This window comes from Rhynchophorus ferrugineus, unplaced genomic scaffold, assembly GCF_030347505.1.
Source record: "Rhynchophorus ferrugineus isolate W39M unplaced genomic scaffold, kcgeb_rfMv2 rfM3, whole genome shotgun sequence".
In the NCBI taxonomy this organism is placed as follows: Eukaryota; Metazoa; Arthropoda; class Insecta; order Coleoptera; family Curculionidae; genus Rhynchophorus; species Rhynchophorus ferrugineus.
The window spans coordinates 72739486-72759943 of NW_027472582.1; the positions used below are offsets into that span (position 1 = coordinate 72739486).

The window sequence follows — 20458 nt, forward strand, 5'->3', positions numbered from 1 at the left end:
ACAATTACATACATATCTATGCACATAAATCTTTTGCACTCTACGATAACATTTCCTACAGTTATTACATATTAATTATATACTCACCTTTACTTCTTTCCACATTTCCACTTTCATCACCTAGTCTTAGAAATTGGCACCATTCGATCATATCATATTCAGGAACTTTTATTCAAGTGAATAACTAAGCTGTTAATTTCCAATCTATCCAACATTTGTCAATTTCTTCTTCAGTGAGTCTGATGGAGCTCATACAAACCAAAGGGATTAACCGGCTAAAAAACATTTTCAACAAAAGCCCCAGCAACTCAATATTAAGGAGTACAAATGCTTACCTCTCTTACATTTTACTGGCAAGAGGGGTCTTCCATTAACTCATTTCTGTTCAAAGGGACTGATTGAGACGCAATGACGCAAATTGAAATTTATGATAACAAGGAAAGCTTTAAGATAACGTTAGCCGGTATATAACCTCTTATGACTATTGTTTTTGAAGAATTTTGCATACGGTTGACAACCGGGCGACTTTGACAGGCTAGTTCGGCACTTATCAGATAGCATTATGGCTGTTTTTTAATAGATCTCTTTCTAAAACGAATTTACAAACTGCGGCAGGCAATACTTTAAACTTCTTGATGACGTATGCACAAGATAACTTTGAATAAACTATAAAATGATGTTTTCAATTGATAAAATAACTATTAGATTTTATGAAATGTTAAATTCGTTACGGTAACTTAATTCAAATGAAAATAAATTGGAGTTATTTCGAAAATCCATAAACGCAATAACAATAATGAACTTTCGATAATTGCCAAAACAATATCAGTTGAGCTCAAATGCAGACGAAATCCTAAACAATGCCTACGGGCTAGAAAATAAGGGCGTTATAACTATTTCAATTTACTGGGTTGGCAGGGTGTTTTGTTAATTTTATTGAGGACTAAAACAATTCAGATAAACTAGTTTCAGTCCTCTCTAATTAAAACAAAGAATATTTATATACAGAGGAAAGGTAAAATCATATTAACACCTGATATATACACAATATTTATTTTTTAATTAGGCGTTAAGATACTATTTGCTTCCTTCCTTGCTTGGTTACAATGGTAACAGATCAATTGAAAAGTCACCGGCCTAACATATTAAAACACATTTTTTGGCAAAATTAATTTATTTTATTCAACAAAATTCCCTTCAAAGGTGATACATTGATTATAGCGACCCTCCAACTTTTCGATACCATTTTTGTAATACGATTTGTCCTTTGCTTCAAAATAGGCCTCAGTGTCGGCGATCACCTCTTCATTCGACGAAAATGTCTTCCCAGCGAGCATTCTTTTGAGATCTGAGAACAGGAATTAGTCGCTGAGGCTAGATTTGGAGAATACGGTGGATGAGGAAGCAATTCGAAGCCCAATGCGTGGATATTTGACGCGATGCATTGTCTTGGTGAAACAGCACATTATTTTTCTTCAGATGCGGCCGTTTTTCAGCGATTTCGTCCTTCAAACAGTCCAATAACGCTATGTAATAGTCGCTATAGTAATGGTTGATGGTCCTTCCTTTTTCAAGGTAGTCCATGACAATATTCCATGCGCATCCCGAAAATACAGACGCCATAACGTTGCCAGCCGACTGTTGCGTTTTCCCACGCTTTGGAGCGGGTTCAACGTGTGCAGTCCATTCGGATGACTCGTCGATTGGACTTCGGACTGAAATAATTCAGCCATATTTCATCCATTGTCACATATCGGTGCAAAAACTCAGCTTTATTACGCTTGATCATCTTCAAACACTGCTCCGAATCATCAACTCGTCATTGTTTTTGGTCAAAAGTGAGCTCAGGCGGCACCCTACCTATTAAACAGAGCGAATATTCGTGAATGATATGGTGTACACGTGCAGTTCATATCTTCAGAGTGTTCGCTATTTCATTCAGTTTCAATTTACGGTCATTTAAAATCATTTTTTGTCCACTGCGCTCACCGTCTTCGGTGTTCATTTGACCACGTCTAAACTTAGAATACCAATCCTTGATAGCTGATTTTCCTGGGGCAGTGTCCGGAAACTGGGCATCAAGGCGCTTTTTGCTTCAACTGTATTTTTCCCTTCAAAAAGCAATATTTTATCAACACATTATTATCCATTTTTTTCACAATAACAAAAGTTGCTTCACTCAAAATGCTATAATTCGCAAACTAATAATCCGACAGCTGTCAAACTTATACACGCATCTTTTGAGGGTTAGGGCTAATTAAAAAACATATGGATTTAATTCTAGTGGCGCCATCTATGTTTCAGTCAGGGTACTTTTCAATTTACCTGTTATGTTGTACCGTTCTTGTACCAAAACATCCGCCATCAATGATGTTGGAGATGGAAATCCAATTCTCACTTTGTGCTCTCCATAACGGTTCCCTTTATTTAATATGTAAATATGGTTAAAATTATGTATAGAATAAATGTATTGTCCTATTAAACATTTTTCTGTGCTTATTTAAAAATATATACAAATTTAAAAGCTTTAATTTCAGCTGCACATAATTCATTTTTACGAAATGTGTATTAAAAGAACTTAAAGATAATTAAAGATATCTGAAGACCTTCTAGTATACAACATTATTTACAAATGAAAGATTTTTTTAAATTTTACGTATAAAATTATGAATGATAAAACATAAAATTTAAAAAAAACACCATTCTCTATTAAGATTCAGAAATAAATGATTATAACCCTCATAATTATTTTACTATTTTACAAAATTGAAAATGAATTAAAAAATCGTAGACATATAATTTATTGACGTCCCATTTAGAAATAACTAATTATTTATAATGTTATGGAATAAAACAAGAATAACCGGTTTGGTTGGCGGAGTGGTAAAGGCGACAGGATGGTCCTCCTACTATTGCGATAGTCGCAAGTTCGAATCCTGCTGGGGCATGGTCGTATAATTATCTTCGTGATTGTTTAATATTTGTGATTGTTGTAGGCAAGAGTGCAAGATCCGACAAAGATAATGTTCCCAGTCACGCCAGTAACCCGGCTGGGTAAGACCGGATGTCTCAAGTATGATTTCTAACGATAATTTTTTACGTTAAATTGTAAATCTAGTCCAGATAAAAAACCCTTGTTGGTAAAAAGAAGACCTTAAAATATTTTTAAAAAACAATAATAATAACGAAAGATTTATTATCCTTTTTTTTAAATTCCCATTAACATTTTAGCCATTTAAAATGACTAATGGCCTCTATATCAAAATACCTCCTCAAGGAATTTGTATTAACTCTAGTATATATTAGTCTAGGGGCTCCAATCGACTTTTCATACTTCCCCCATTGACAAGAATATGCCTTTAAGAAAATATCTAAGGAAATTCACATTATTTCCAGAGTTTTAGCTATTTTAGTGAAGCATCATCTAAATCGGCAAACTTCGTTCTGGAAGCTACTTTTTCTGAAACAGTTAACTCAAGTTCCTATTCTTCTATCGTACAATATAAAACTATAACAATATGCAGAAAAAAAAAATCGGAGATGCTAAAAAAATTGTTAAAAAACTATAATTTTTTTTCGGTAGCCTAATTTGGCGAAATAAACCGTGTGGGACCTTTTTTACTTTGTACGATAGCAGCATTTATCTAGATTAATATGTTTTCTTTCACATTACTGGGAAGGTTACCATCATTCGTCAGCCTATAATTCTGTAGATTTAATATTAATAAATATATGGTAAAAAATGTCTAAAATGCCTGCTTCTAGAATAGAACGTCCTCTTAATAAACCACTTGTATCGATAACGCTAGTAACACCATCCAAAACAATCAATACGATATTTATTTCATCGCCCATCTATCGGTCAAGGCCCGAACTAAGGATCGGTACCCGTAAGAAGCGTCCTATATTACGGACTTCTCGCAGTTGTTTCGGGTAGGCGCCGACAGATGGCCACCGGTACGTTAATCCTATCAGTACAGATGATGGAGTTTGGGAACATATAAACAAAAATCGATAAACATGGTGGCAGTGAATCCGTGCATCGAAACCTGGCGCTTGTTTTTCCAACAATACCGTAAGTTTAAAACAATTTTTTCCAACACGCTTCGGCAAACCGCCTGAGAATTCTCTCCCGTAACGCGTCGCATCGTTATTGTCGACTGTTATTTTATAATTGCACCGCAAAAGTGTAGCATACTTCTGGTTATCTCTGACATGTGGGCGTCAATAACTTTCCGGTGCATCATTGCAATCCCTACAAGATGTTTAAGCGACGTTTTGTTATTGTTTATTGGTTTGTTGGTCGGCTTTTTAAGTCAATGTTCAGTTATGAAATACCGAAAACTTTTTATCTCGTGTCGTTTTGAAACATTAATTTCGCGGTGATTTATAGTAGAAATATTCTTTCAGAGATAATGGGGATATATCCCTAATTATGACAATGTATCAGTTAGGGATTGTGATTACTGATAAAGATAAAATATGAGCACATAGTATAAATGTTTTTAGTAAAACTAGTTAAGGTATAACTATAAATGATAGTAAAGTTTCTTGTTAAAAAAATAACTAGAAGATTTTATATATAACTTTGAATAAACTTAAGCAAACTGTCTGGGTATTTTTTACAACCTGTAGATTCCGATCTAAATGCTTCCTTTTTGTTTATTATTTATATTCTAAAGCCCACATTTAAGAATCGACATATACTAGGTGTGTGTAAATCCTTTCCAGATATTTCCGCAAAGAAAACACGTTATTTGCTATTGATTGTTAATATGTATTAATTTCAAAGTATTGGTCATTTGATTTTATACGTTTTACTCATCTTTCAGGACCAGAGGGCATACTTATGATTTTCTTTTTCGTGTGGGCGTCATATCTCTCCGGTGCATTATTGCAATCCGTACAAGTTGTTTAAGCGACGTTTTGTTATTGTTTATTGATATTTTGGTCAGTCCTTTTAATAAACTTTATGTTATGAAATACCGAAAATATTTTATGTCGTGGCGTTTTGAAATGTTATATTCGCGGTGATTTACCGTAGAAATATCCTCTCAGAGATAATGGGGATTTATCTCTAATTATGACAATGTATCAGTTGTGAATTGTGATTACTGACAAAGATCAAATATGAGCACATAGTATAAATGTTTTTAGTAAAACTAGTTAAGGGATAACTATAAATGATAGTAAAGTTTCTTGTTAAAAAAATAACTAGAAGATTTTATATATAACTTTGAATAAACTTAAGCAAACTGTCTGGGTTTTTTTTACAACCTGTAGATTCCAATCTTTTTATTTATTATTTATATTCTGAAGCCCAAATTTATGAATCGACATATACCAGGTGTGTCTGTAAATCCTTTCCAGATATTTCCCCAAAGAAAACACGTTATTTGCTATTGATAGTTAATATGTATTAATTTCAAAGTATTGGTCATTTGATTTTATACATTTTACTCATCTTTCAGGACCAAAGAACATTCTTATGATTTTCTCTTTCGTGTGGGCGTCATATCTCTCCTGTGCATTATTGCAATCCGTACAAGATGTTTAAGCGACGTTTTGTTATTTTTTATTGATATTTTGGACAGTTCTTTTAATCAAGGTTCTGTTATGAAATACCGAAAACATTTTATGTCGTAGCGTTTTGAAATGTTATATTCGCGGTGATTTATCGTAGAAATATCCTTTCAGAGATAATGGGGATATATCCCTAATTATGACAATGTATCAGTTTTGAATTGTGATTACAGATAAAGATAAAATGTGGGCACATAGTATAAATGTTTTTAGTAAAACTAGTTAAGGGATAATTATAAATGATAGTAAAGTTACTTGTTAAAAAAATAATAAGAAGATTTTATATATAACTTTGAATAAACTTAAGCGAACTGTCTGGGTATTTTTTTACAACCTGTAGATTCCGATCTTTTTATTTATTATTTATATTCTGAAGCCCAAATTTATGAATCAACATATACCAGGTGTGTCTGTAAATCCTTTCCAGATATTTCCCCAAAGAAAACACTTTATTTGCTATTGATAGTTAATATGTATTAATTTCAAAGTATTGGTCATTTGATTTTGTATATTTTACTCATCTTTCAGCACCAAAGAACATATTTATGATTATCTCTTTCGTTTGGGCGTCATATCTCTCCTGTGCATTATTGCAATCCGTACAAGATGTTTAAGCCACGTTTTGTTATTGTTTATTGATATTTTGGTCAGTTCTTTTAATCAACTTTATGTTATGAAATACCGAAAACATTTTATGTCGTGGCGTTTTGAAATGTTATGTTCGCGGTGATTTATCGTAGAAATATCCTTTCAGAGATAATGGGGATATATCCCTAATTATGACAATGTATCAGTTGTGAATTGTGATTACTGACAAAGATCAAATATGAGCACATAGTATAAATGTTTTTAGTAAAACTAGTTAATGGATAATTATAAATGATAGTAAAGTTTCTTGTTAAAAAAATAACTAGAAGATTTTATATATAACTTTGAATAAACTTAAGCAAACTGTCTGGGTATTTTTTACAACCTGTAGATTCCGATCTAAATGCTTCCTTTTTGTTTATTATTTATATTCTGAAGCCCAAATTTATGAATCGACATATACCAGGTGTGTGTAAATCCTTTCCAGATATTTCCCCAAAGAAAACACTTTATTTGCTATTAATAGTTAATATGTATTAATTTCAAAGTATTGGTCATTTGATTTTATACATTTTACTCATCTTTCAGCACCAAAGAACATATTTATGATTATCTCTTTCGTGTGGGCGTCATATCTCTCCGGTGCATTATTGCAATCCGTACAAGATGTTTAAGCCACGTTTTGTTATTGTTTATTGATATTTTGGTCAGTTCTTTTAATAAAGGTTCTGTTATGAAATACCGAAAACATTTTATGTCGTGGCGTTTTGAAATGTTATATTCGCGGTGATTTATCGTAGAAATATCCTTTCAGAAATAATGGGGATATATCCCTAATTATGACAATGTATCAGTTAGGGATTGTGATTACTGATAAAGACAAAATATGAGCACATAGTATAAATGTTTTTAATAAAACTAGTTAATGGATAATTATAAATGGTAGTAAAAGCTCTTGTTAAAAAAGGAACTAGAACCTCTAAAGCCGTCTATAAGTAAACAACGGAAGTATGATTATACAACACCACCTAATTTTTGACTAGGCTTGGAACTTTTCAGTCAGTAGATTATACGTTTATATTGCGCTATATTTATGTCAAATACGTTTCTTAATGTCAACCGTATGCAATGTCAAATTCTATCAAGATTTATACCACATCCAACTAATTATCCGAAAAACTAATTAGTTGTCGATTTATATGCAATTTCTCGCATAAAATTACACACCGAAATGGAAACGGACAATAAAGAATCAACACTCAGTTGCTGTTTTGGAATCGGCACCTGCAACAGCGCTAGAACTTTCAAATGGCCATTTTATGTCGAGATAAATGGAATGATAGCCGCGAAGGTAACCCGGTGCTAAAAGCCATTACCAGGTTCTTTTATTTTATACGATTAATTATCAATTGTTGAGCAATAAACAAATATATATCAACATGGGGTTTAGTGTTAAGCATTTTTTAGAACTCGAAATATCAATTATCAAAGAAAAATGATTTGAAAGTGGGAAATAAAATACTATTCTTTTAGCGCATTGTTTATTTTTCTAGAACGGAGCAAATTTCCCCATTCTTGTCTAATGAAACAAAGATAACAAAAATATAATGAGACCTGAACGAATTATCTTTTATCAGTCACTGTTCTTAATAATAGGTGGGGGAAAAATCCCACTACCATTTTGATTGCGCGCCATCTTGGTTATGTGCTTATTAGCTGAGTTTCGCTTTAACTATTGTATTGTGTAGACCCCGAAATTTTATTATGGATAAATATACGCCACAAGAACGACCAGAAATTATGACAATATTTACTGAAAATAATCGTTCCATTATTGCCACTCAGCGGAAATGGCGTCAAAAATATGCTAATCGTCCAGTGCCTCACAAAACCACAATTTATCGTTTACATGCGAATTTTCGACAGTACGGTACGACAGCAGACAGGCCTCGTTCTCAAAGACAACGGACATCTCGTAACGCTGAAAATGTGGGTCTGGTGCGCGATAGTGTTGCAGAGTCTCCAGGAACATCAATTCGGAGACGTGGTTCCCATTTACACATTTCTGCACGCAGTTTAAGGCGAATTTTGAAAACCAATTAGAAAATGTTCCCAGAGATCCTCATCAACGATTTGAGTACAGTAATGCAATCCTAAGGCTGTCTGGCGAAATTGAAAATTTTTCGTCTAAATTGATATTGACCGATGAAACACACTTTTTACTCAGTGGCCACGTCAATAAACGGAACAGTCGGTTCTGGGGAACACAGAATCCTCAATTAATTCACGAAACATCATTGCATCCACTAAAACAACTGTATGGTGTGGTATCCATGCAGGAAACATCATTGGTCCCAATTTTTTTTTTGAAAATGACCAATATGTTGCAGTTGCATGTTCTTGTACCTAAAATGGAAGATCAAGGGCTAGAGGACATGTGGTTTCTGCAAGATGGGGCCACAGCCTACAGAGGTCGTTCACCAGTTCAATTATTGAATGTCGTTTTTCCACGGAGACTAATTTCGCGAAGTGGCTATTTAGTACAGCCAGCTAGATCTCCGGATTTAACAGCACCAGACATTTTCTTATGGGTTTTAAAATCAAAATTTTAGGTGGATAAGCCTCAGACGATATATCATCTTAAAGACAATTTTCGCCACGAAATTGAAGAAATTCAGCCTTAGATGTTGCAGTATGTCATGAAAAATGCCTTAAAAATAAAAAGTCGAAAGTTGCATAGTGGATCGCTATTTTGCCGATATAATTTTTCAGTCATAATGAAAAAAATGTAAAGACCAGATAAACTTTTTATTAAAACCCAACTTACTTATCTATTCTTAGAGCAAAGTTAGAGGCAATCAAAATGGTAGCACCTTTTACCGCACGTTGTATTTCAAAGACTATATAATGTTTCCTGCCCAAAGATCGTCCTTCCATAATACTATGGTTTGTTATTTCTTTCGAAACAGAGAGGAAATATATATTTCATTTAGTTTGAGCTTTTAGTTGATTATTTAAAAAATGCGTCGCGTTTTTTTTTTGTTTATATTTATTCAGAAAACAAACCTATGCTTGTGCATTCAATTCGATAAAGTTTTTCCCATCACAAAATTTATTTGAATTATGTTTAAAAACTACTTATTATTGAAAGTGTATGTATTATACAATATATGTGTTCTAGCACAGTCATAATGAACTTATTGATAAAGTTATAATAAAGGTGATATGATTGATATTTCCTTTGTCCTTTTTTTCTTGCAAGATGTATATATAAGTTTGTAAAATGATATGATGATATGATGCGTAGATGAAAGATTCTCACGAAAAAGTTAACATGAAATAGTTACAGTTACCCTAGGTGATATAGCTTTATATAACAGATTGAGTTATCCTTTATAAATTCTTTAGGATTTACGTAAATTTTGTCATACGGAAGTAAAGCTACTGGGAATTCTTTATTTTTTAATTATGACTTACTAAAGTTAATTTAAAACTTGCTGCATCATTTGTTTTCATGTATTTATTAAGGACTGGTTTATTAATACTTTTAATTTACTGCATTAGAGTAATAACCAACCCAAATATCTCATAGCATAATAAATTCGTCTCTTACAACAATATGAGGTCATTAAAGGTATGACGCACCGCGTTATTGGCATTTTCAATGACGCCATGTCGCATCATGATTGACGTCAAGCAGTTATTTATTGAATGTAGATATGTGCCATTATAATCGGCTTTATCGATGTAAAACAAACACACTTCAACGTATATCTGTCCATTGTCTATTATTTTGCGATAAATACTTATACCGGCATGGTATAAGGTGGTAGTCATGGTGATGGAACGTCCCAAAACTGATATTTTACAGGAAAAGACAATATCCGGTAGGACGGACTTCTTTATTCATATCCACCAAACATTTATCTTCCTACTACCATTTGTGGCAATCATGAGGTCTCATGACTTGACCAGGCAGTAGTCATTACTGTCAGATTTTAGACATATATTTTGAATACTAGTTTTATTAAGTTATGGTCATTGAACGACATTCATTATTTTTATAATATGCTGACGAAGCCCATTATGTATTTTTTGGAAGCTTACGGGGATGTTGCGATATGCATGATATCCCAATTGTGGATTTTGATTTTGATGTCCCTGACAAGGAATGGTTAATGGAGTTGCAAGAATTATTCGACTAAAAACCAACCTGAACTCACAGAAAATTTCAAACAGCTTAACAGTTGATAAATCAATTATTTCCAGACATCTACATGAGATGATAAAGATCCAAAAGCAATTAACGATGACACGAATCGCAGTCTCATTTCTTGCCAGGCAAGAAGGAAGGGTGAAAGAAGATGAATATTCGACGGGCAAAAAATCATGAGTTAGTTCAGAAGGGCCATCTACATCGGCATCGAAGCAGGATTTTCTTGGTTATAAAGTCTTGCTGTGAATAAAAATATATATACTGTATTATGAGCTACTGAAACCGAATGAAAATATTACTATAGATGTCTTGTTGTTGATTGAGAAAATTGTCAAGGCGACCTCCTACTGTTGCGACAGTTGCGGGTTCTAATCCTGCTGGGGCATGGATGTATTTTATGTCTGTAATTGCAACTGTCTTTATAGGAAAATCCGACAAGAACAACCATCACAGTCATGTCAGTAACCAGGCTGGGTAAGACCGGATGTCTTCTGGGATGGTCTCCGACCAGTCGGTAGGCTTAATGCGGAGGACCGTAGGTCTGAGCCCACATTAAACAGTTTACTCCAGTTAAACCCTCATTGGTAAAAAGGATTCGATTTCAATTAATATATGTTTTACCAAATTTTCTCAATACGCACCCTTTTTAAATGAAAAATGATACGACTGCATTTGAACACCCAATATACATGTTCCATATCTCTAGCAAGTCTCTTTTTCCAAGTTCCGTATATTTTTCAAATACATATCAGTCCCTATAAGAATTTTTGTTCTTGTAACAGTGAACACAACCTGAACTTAACTTTTTTAACAACGAAAAATATTTTAGCACTCACGCAATCAAAAATTAATTAATACGAAACCATTATCCAAACAATCGTATGTATCAGGATTTTAAATTAATTTTAAAGGACTTACAACAGATAGTGTTACTGTGTATTCTTTCCGTCGAAATGTGAACAAAACATATTTTTCGGTGCATTAAAATTGTCCGAATTGTGCCGAGTAAACCGCATTTGGGAAGTTGGTTACATTTTTAGTTAAATTTGAATAAAAAGGTGACTGAAAGTCTTCGGATGTTGTGTGAAGCTTTTGACAATCACGCTTCATCGATTTCAATATATAAATACTGGGTTTGAGGTTTTCAAAGTGGCGATTTTGACACTGAAGACAGGGATTGGAAGGTATCACTCGACGAAACCAACAATTCAGCGCGAAAAAGCATCCAGAATACGAGCAAAGGCACAACAATGTCATTCTTCAGCATGACAAAGCTCGACCACATGTTTCAAAACCGGTGAATACATACTTGGAAACACAAAAATGGAAAGTGCTACCCCATCTGCCGTACTCTCCAGACCTTGCTCCTTCTGTTTACTACTTGTTCGGACATATGAGTCGTAACCTGTCTGAGCAATGTTTGACTTTTTATGCTACTACTGTTACTCAAAATATACATCGTTCTTTCGAATCCGTAAATTGCCTAAATGATGAAAAAGTGTAGCGACTATCGATGGACAATAACTTGAATAAAATACATTGTACCGATACTTTATAATTAAGCCTCAAAATTATAAAAACACGAATTTCTATAGAACAACGTTCTTTTTTTTGTTAGTAAACTGATTTATGTGTCTAATTTATTCTTGCCGTGGAGCCTTGACATATTCGAATGTTTCATTCAGAGATAAGGCGATTAAAAAGGTTAGGGGTCAACCGGGCTTGCGAAATTATTTTTGTTAAACTAAGCGTCCCTTAACTGGATTTCATTAGACGGCACCCGACCCCTCCACCAACCTCATCCCCCCACCCTGGTCGGTCGCTTTCGCCGTGTTTTAACACCGTCAACCTAAGGGCCCGTTTAAGAGAAATAAACCAAGAACATTGAGCCGGAGCTATTTGTACGGGTAACATGTACGTTAATTTTCTCTTTACGGCTAGACGCTTGAAATTACAATATGACGGGAAGTTAGGTTCAACATTGTGTTAATAATAACAATAAAGGGAATATTGTAGCGTTGAGCTCGGGAGACGTATTGAACAGTCTTCGCTAATTGTCTGTTAGAGCTTATATACTAATATATTTCTTTATTAGTCTTGTTATGAGGATACATTAAAAATCATCGTGGTCCGTTAAATTGACGCGCGTACCCAGTGTTAGAAATATTTCAATATTCTCAGTATTATTTAGGACGTCATGAGTAAGGCTGTGTCTTATCTATAATCAAGCTTCTGATATCGGCATAGTGTTAATCTTCGAGACGTAAAATATACTCTGTATTAGTCTGTATTAAGCTGTATATATAGTAAAAATGACTAAAAAAACAGTAAGCACATGCCATTAATTTACGAAACATTTTAGAGGCGGTAAAAAGAAAAATACTGCATAATACTAAATTTTTATATTATATTCACTTATATATTAAAATTATTATTTATATTTTAGAATTTAATATTAATTTAAAATTATAAATTAGAACATATAAAACAATGAATCTTAACTATGCCATAAACTATTTACTTTCTATATCTTTCAACTATTTTCTTTTATTTCTGCTTAGGTCTGCTTTTCTCTTCTCTGATATTTTGGCAGATTACTTTTCCCTATCAACAAATAATACAGCTGTAGCATGTACAATCCTTTTCTAAATAGCTGCCTTTTCAGGATCGAATTACTAGTTAATAATTGAACATTAGTTATATATATATATATATATATATATATATATATATATATATATATATATATATATATATACTGTTAAATTGCAATATTGTTAAGTAATGTGCAGCTTCAGCTTTGGTTTTTTTCTTCTATAACAATAATTTTGTTGATGTATGAAGTCGTCAAAATACTTTCATATCAACATATTTTCATTTTGTTTACTAATATGCGCTATAAATATAGGAGGAAAAATTTTCTTTAACAATGAATTTCAAACAATGAATCTTAACTATGCCATAAACTATTTACTAAATTACCACATATTTAAATATACAATACTACAAATGTATAATATATAAATAAAATATTATAACAACTTTCTTGTAGATACAGTCCTTTATACTTACTTAATACAATAAAATTTGCAATAGAAAATGTCCAAATTTTCAGACATAAGCAAAAATAAAAGAAAATAGTTGAAACTATATATATATATATATATATATATATATATATATATATATATATATATATATATATACGTATATATAACTAGGAGGACCATCGGCCCTATCTCAGTCTCTTGTGGAATAATGTTTATAAATGTCACTGCATATATATATATATATATATATATATATATATATATATATATATATATATATATATATATATACTGTTAAACTGCAATATTGTTAAGTAATGTGCAGCTTCAGCTTTGATTTTTTTCTTCTATAACAATAATTTTGTTGATGTATGAAATCGTTAAAATACTTTCATATCAACTTATTTTCATTTTGTTTACTAATATGCGCTATAAATATAGGAGGAAAAATTTTCTTTAACAATGAATTTCAAACAATGAATCTTAACTATGCCATAAACTATTTACTAAATTACCACATATTTGAATATACAATACTACAAATGTATTATATATAAATAAAATTTTATAACATAACAACTTTCTTGTAGATACAGTCCTTTATACTTACTTAATACAATAAAATTTGCAATAGAAAATGTCCAAATTTTCAGACATAAGCAGAAATAAAAGAAAATAGTTGAAAGTATATATAAGTATATATGAATAGTATATAAATATATATATATATATATATATATATATATATATAACTAGGAGGACCCATCGACCCTATCTCAGTCTCTTGTGAAATAATGTTTATAAATGTCACTGCATATATATATATATATATATATATATATATATATATATATATATATATATATATATATAAATATATATATATATATATATATATATATATATTTATATATACTGTTAAACTGCAATATTGGCAAGTAATATGCAGCTTCAGCTTTGGTTTTTTCTTCTATAACAATAATTTTGGTGATGTATGAAGTCTTTAAAATACTTTCATATCAATTTATTTTCAATTTTATTTACTAATAGGCACTATAAATATAGGAAAGATTTTCTTTAAAACAATACAATGCTTATATAATCTATAAAAATAGTAAAACAAAAAAATACACTCACAAATAAACGAGAATTGAAACTAACGACACCGTATACACAATACAGAATAATATATACAGTTAGCTACCGTACTATTACAGGAATATGATAAATTGGAAGACGTACGTACCGTGTTAAAGCTATTATCTCGAATGTTCATCGAAGTGCCATCCTGTAGCTACTTAGTGCATTCCTTGAATGTCTCGAGATTTAAACAAAATACGCAAACACGTTTGCGAACTGGTTACGGTCAACAACACATTGGCACCATTGGTACCATTCCATGTCACCGGCTCTTGGCACTCCCATATTTGCCAAGATTTAATGCAGCTCCTCGCAGGTTATTTTCGTTCTTTTGCGAAATATCCTGTTGCACAGGTAATACTTTCAAGGGGATTCGCTTCTTGTCGAGTGGTAAAAATGTACGCGGGGAGGGACCGACCTGTGGTTTTGAGGCTGAGTGAGTGGCGTTTTTCTTTTTCGCGAGCTGGTTAGATTGTTTTGCTTCTTCGATGGCGTCTCCTCTTTGTTATTCTCTTTGTGCGAAGATTAAAGAGAAACGATGATGATGAATTGTGACATTTTAACGTTGACGTACAAGCATTTGTGAGGTGATATTGAAATTTTCGAGATAAATATTTGTGGGTTCGGCTTTGGGTCATTGTTTTGAGACGCAAAGGTGATTTTAAGGGGTTACAAGAGTTTTGAAGGTCAAAAACATGATGTTTTTTGTTAATCTAACAAGCATCATTCATCATCTTTCTGTTAATAAATATATATGTATATCGTAACCTTGGAATATTTACAAAGTCAAGAAGCTCGATTGGCAATATTTAATATCATCGTTTGATAACAGTGAGAAAATGTATTCGAAATAACATCAACAACTAATAAATCTGCCCCTGAAACTAAAATTACTATGAAATTTTTATGGTTAAACAGCACAATAGTGTACTGGGTCCAGTACTGTATCTTCTGTATACGGCTGATCTGCCCACCACAAAAATAACTACTGTGGCAACATATGCAGACGATACAGCAATCTTAGCATCCCATGAAGATCCAGTCACAGCATCAATTAACCTACAAACCCACCTGGAGCAAATACAATTATGGTTGAAGACATGGCGCATTAAAGCCAATGAATCAAAATCCACGCATATAACGTTTACCCTGCGTAGAAGAACATGTCCACCAGTAAATATCAATCATCGTCAACTCCCCCAAGCAGAGCATGTTAAATATCTTGGTATGCATTTAGATCGACGCCTAACCTGGAAGAAGCACATACTCTCTAAACGGAAACAACTAGGACTAAAATTATATCAAATGTATTGGCTCATTGGGCGCAAATCCAAGTTATCATTAGATAACAAGGTATTGCTGTATGAGTCTATACTCAAGCCCATTTGAACATATGGAATTCAACTATGGGGTACCGCTATCAAATCTAATATATCCATCATTCAACGGTTCCAAAATAAGGTGTTGCGTGCCATTGTTGATGCTCCGTACTATATTTCAAATAAAGTGATACAACGCGATATTCCTCTAGAACCTATAACGAGTGTAATCCAACGTGTTTGTGTGAAGTACTTCGAAAGAGTGTCAGTGCATCCCAATGTACTCGCTAATCAGCTAAATATGCGACGTGATAGTGAAGTGCGTAGACTAAAACGTTTAACACCACCTGATCTGATTACTGGACATATGTAGAGTTTAGAATAAGCATTAGAATAAGACTAATTAATTAAGATAATATTTTATACAGAAGATTGCTTAATGAAGTGATTTTCTACATGCCATGTATATATAATATAGACATAAGAAATACTTATTGCCAATAGGGCAGATTGTGGACTCACGAAGAGTAATAAAAAAAAACAGCACAATGGATAGCATATTTTAATTGAAATTGTGACTAAATGCATTTTTATAAATAATTAATTCTCAGTAATATTTTGCATGGACTGACGAAAAATGGAGAAATAAAGAAGCTTCATTCGATCTTTTGATACCGTATTATATCATTTTTTGATTCATTCAATCATTCAGTCATTGAAATGAATATTGAACATGGAACGTTGAATTGAACTGGAACAAGAAAATTAACTCCAAAAATAATTTAATCTATTGACCATCACAAAAACAGTACAACCTAGGCTTCAAAATACATAGATTCAATAAAGTTCAAAGTCTTGCTAAGACGCTATTAAAATATTTTATTTTCCTACGTCTGTTGATCTATATTGCTATTATCCAAATAAATTGTTGAAGTGAATATATTTTTTGAATTCATTTTATCACGTTACAAAATGTAGAGCGTATTAGACTCAAAATCAAGCAAGAGATTGGTTTATCAGTCACTCATAAAGCCAGTTTGTACTGAAACAACGAAACCAAACGATTGTAAATGGTTACCAACAATTATGCATATTCTTCTTCCATTTTATAGCAATCATTACTCGAGTGAATTCTTCAAACCTTCGCCTTCAATTTTTCTTAGCTGCGCAGAAGTTGAAACTGGAAGTGTTGCCATAAGTTTCGCACAACATTCAGTGACCTCCAGTCGCTTTTTTCTTTACGTAAAAAAGTTAATCACGGTACCAATTCAGATATTTTCAACGCACTGATAACATTTTTTAAGAACTCCATATATTTTTTAGTTAGCCCTAACCCTCAAAAGATGCGTGTATAAATTTAATAGCTGTCGTATTATTAGCTTGTGAATTATAACATTTTGAGTGAAGAAACTTATGCTATTGTGAAAAAAATGGCTAAAAAGGAATTTGGCGTGTTGATAAAATATTGTTTTTTGACGGGAAAAAGTACACTTGAAGCAAAAACCTGACTTGATGCCGAGTTTCCGGACACTGCCGCAGGAAAATCAACCATCAAGAATTGGTATGCTAAGTTCAGACGTGGTGAAGTGAGCACCGAAGACGGTGAACGCAGTGGACGCCCAAAAGAGGTTGTTACCGACGAAAACATTTAAAAAATCCACAAAATGATTTTGAATGACCGTAAATTGAAATTGAATGAAATAGCAGGCACTCTAAAGATATTAACTGAACGTGTACATCATATCATTCGCGAATGTTTGGGTATGAGAAAGCTCTGTGCAAAGTGGGTGCCGCGCGAGCTCACTTTTGACCAAAAACAACGACGAGTTGATGATTCGAAGCAGTGTTTGAAAATAATCAAGCGTAATAAACCCGAGTTTTTGCGTCGATATGTGACAATGGATGTAACATGGCTCCATCATTTCACTCCGAAGTCCAATCGACAGTCATCCGAGTGGACTGCGCATAATGAACCCTCTCCAAAGCTTGGGAAAACGCAACAGTCCGCTAGTAAAGTTATGGCGTCTATATTTGCGCCTGAAATAATTTTCATTGACTACCTTGAAAAAGGAAGGACCATCAATAGCAACTATTACATAGCGGTATTGGACCGTTTGAAGGACGAAATGGCCGAAAAACAGCCGCATTTGAAGAAAAAGAAAGCGCTGCTTCACCAAGACAATGCACCGTGTCACAAGTCAGTGAAAACGATGGCAAAAATCCATGAATTGTGCTTCGAATTGCTTCTTCATCCACCGTATTTTCCAGATCCGGCCGCCAGCGACTAATTCATGTTCTCAGATCACAAAAGAATGCTCGTTGGGAAGAAACTTTCGTCGAATGATCGCTGAAACTCAGACCTATTTTGAAGCAAAGAACAAATCGTACTACAAAAATGGCATCGAAAGGTTAGAGGGTCGCTATAATCAATATGTCACCTTTGAAGGGAATTATGTTGAATGATTAATAATAATTTTACTAAGGTAGGCCGGGGACTTTTCAATTGATCTGTTACACTGTAACCCCACCTGTTTTAAATCATTTACAATTAAGTTATAGACCTGATATCTTATTAAAATTGTAAATTAAATTTTGGAAAAAGGTAGCATGATATTCATTGACTGTCAGGAGGAACAAAATTCAGCGAGACTGCTAGTTTTATATAAATATACACTAAAAATACACTTGTTTCTACCAAATGACACTGCCTAATGTATTCCACATTACCACCTACAAGAAAACCGATTACAGACCAATACCGAAACATCACCGCTTGACGAGTGGGTGAGCTGCGTAAAAATGTTGATCCATCAGGCGTGGACGCGAGTGTCAGAAGGGATTATTATGTTATTGCATGACAATGTTAGCCTTGTCTGGCGGGTCCATAATCAGACTTCGATGTCTGGACGGCGGAGACGCCCCCGGGGTAGCGGCGCCACATCTCCCGCTCTCGTTTGCTTAGCAACAGGACGAAAGAGTTGCGTGGCGAAGTGAAGTGAGGGTGTCCGGATGCATATTTCGCGATGTTTTTGTTCTAAGTTTGTTACAGTAAGTTTTTGATAGTTTTCTCGTTATAAACTAATCTATTCAATTTTATTTTCTCTCTTATTTCCCTAAATTAATGTACAAAAACGAGCTTGTTTATTTTATTTATAACATCTTTATTAGATACGTTTAGTACAATCTTAATTATAAGTTAATTTATTACTACATTTCATTTGTACTTGGATTAATTCTCAATCAAGACGAGCGCGAGAAAATACATCCATATGTATTCCTCAGTTATAAAATTATAATAACTTATAGCTATAGTTTACACTAAAGTTACACGCTTTATATAAACAAAGCTTTAAAACAACGTTTTGCCGGTTTATTGCTGGTAATTACAATATTTTTAAGAATTTTGGAGACGTTTAACAAACGGAGAACTTTTGCAGACTCTCTCGGTTACATGTTGGATCTCTTTTTAAATAGAATAAAATGAGAAGGAAAATATTGTCTGACTGTTAAATTAATTTACGGCTTTTGACAGGCACATATTGATGACGCGCGTCACTACTATTTTGACTACACTATATGTACTAATATTTTAATGTTCGTATTAGAAACACTGTTCATCTCGCCTATAATATAACCATTATCCCATTCCCATTCGTGATCTCCTTTGTCCGTTTCCATTTCACTTTCGTTCAGCATCAAGGTGTCCGCCTCTGTTGCTAAACCGCTCGAAGGCCGTGGTTAGATAGACCAAATGGAATAAACAAAAATGATAGCGGCTACGAAAACAGGTTATACTAGAGAGAATCCGCGACTATCGCGAAAAATTGTGTGTCGACGCACTCTCCAGCTCCGCATCGTACCCGCACCGTAATATTCCCCCCATCGGACCAGTTTTTTACCCCATAAATTCTTCTTACCTGCGCTAGTTGTTTTTTTCCCGTGGCTCTTTTTCATAATATACGTCTTAATTAAAACGGAGGAAAAAATCTAATTGAACTGGTTAACGGAAATCGTACGTTTCGGATTAAACGCTTCTAATTACAGTATCTGCTTAATCAACTGTGGTGTTCTATAAATAAGAATAGAGTCTTGTGATACAAATTAAGAGTCTTCGCGTTCTTTTACAGTGCTTTGGGAGGAAAATAAATTAAGTTTGAAGTTAAAATATTTTTTTTATTTAAGAGGTTTTATAGATTAAGGTATTTTAAGACATTTTATTACTGACTATATCTTACATTAGATATACCTGGCACAATCTTATTTTACAAACTAATTTATTACCACTGTTAATTTGCACTTGCATCAATGCACAATGAAGGCGATTACGCGTTATATACATGCATTTCCTAATTTAAAATAAAATTAAACTACTTAAGCTAAAGTTATGTGTAACACTTATACCCTAGGCAAGTTCGTGTGGTTTGGTTCGCTTCAATCTTCTGATTTCGTGTGTGTTGTCCAGTAGCTTCCACATTGTTATGATTTAATTAACGTCGTTGGTTAGAACTTTCTTTTCATAGTTTGGATTACAACTTCGTTAACTATTTTAGTTAACAAATTAG

General features: G+C 33.2%; 1 protein-coding gene across 1 annotated transcript in view; it reads left to right on the forward strand.

Moving 5' to 3' along the window:
* The first annotated feature begins 3973 nt into the window (after positions 1 to 3973).
* Positions 3974 to 20458, forward strand: part of mtgo (miles to go) — a 302612-nt gene continuing 286127 nt past the window's right edge. The window contains exon 1 of the mRNA XM_076397618.1: positions 3974 to 4075. The gene's annotated coding sequence lies outside the window, so the exon portion shown is untranslated. The remainder of the gene's footprint in view (positions 4076 to 20458) is intronic.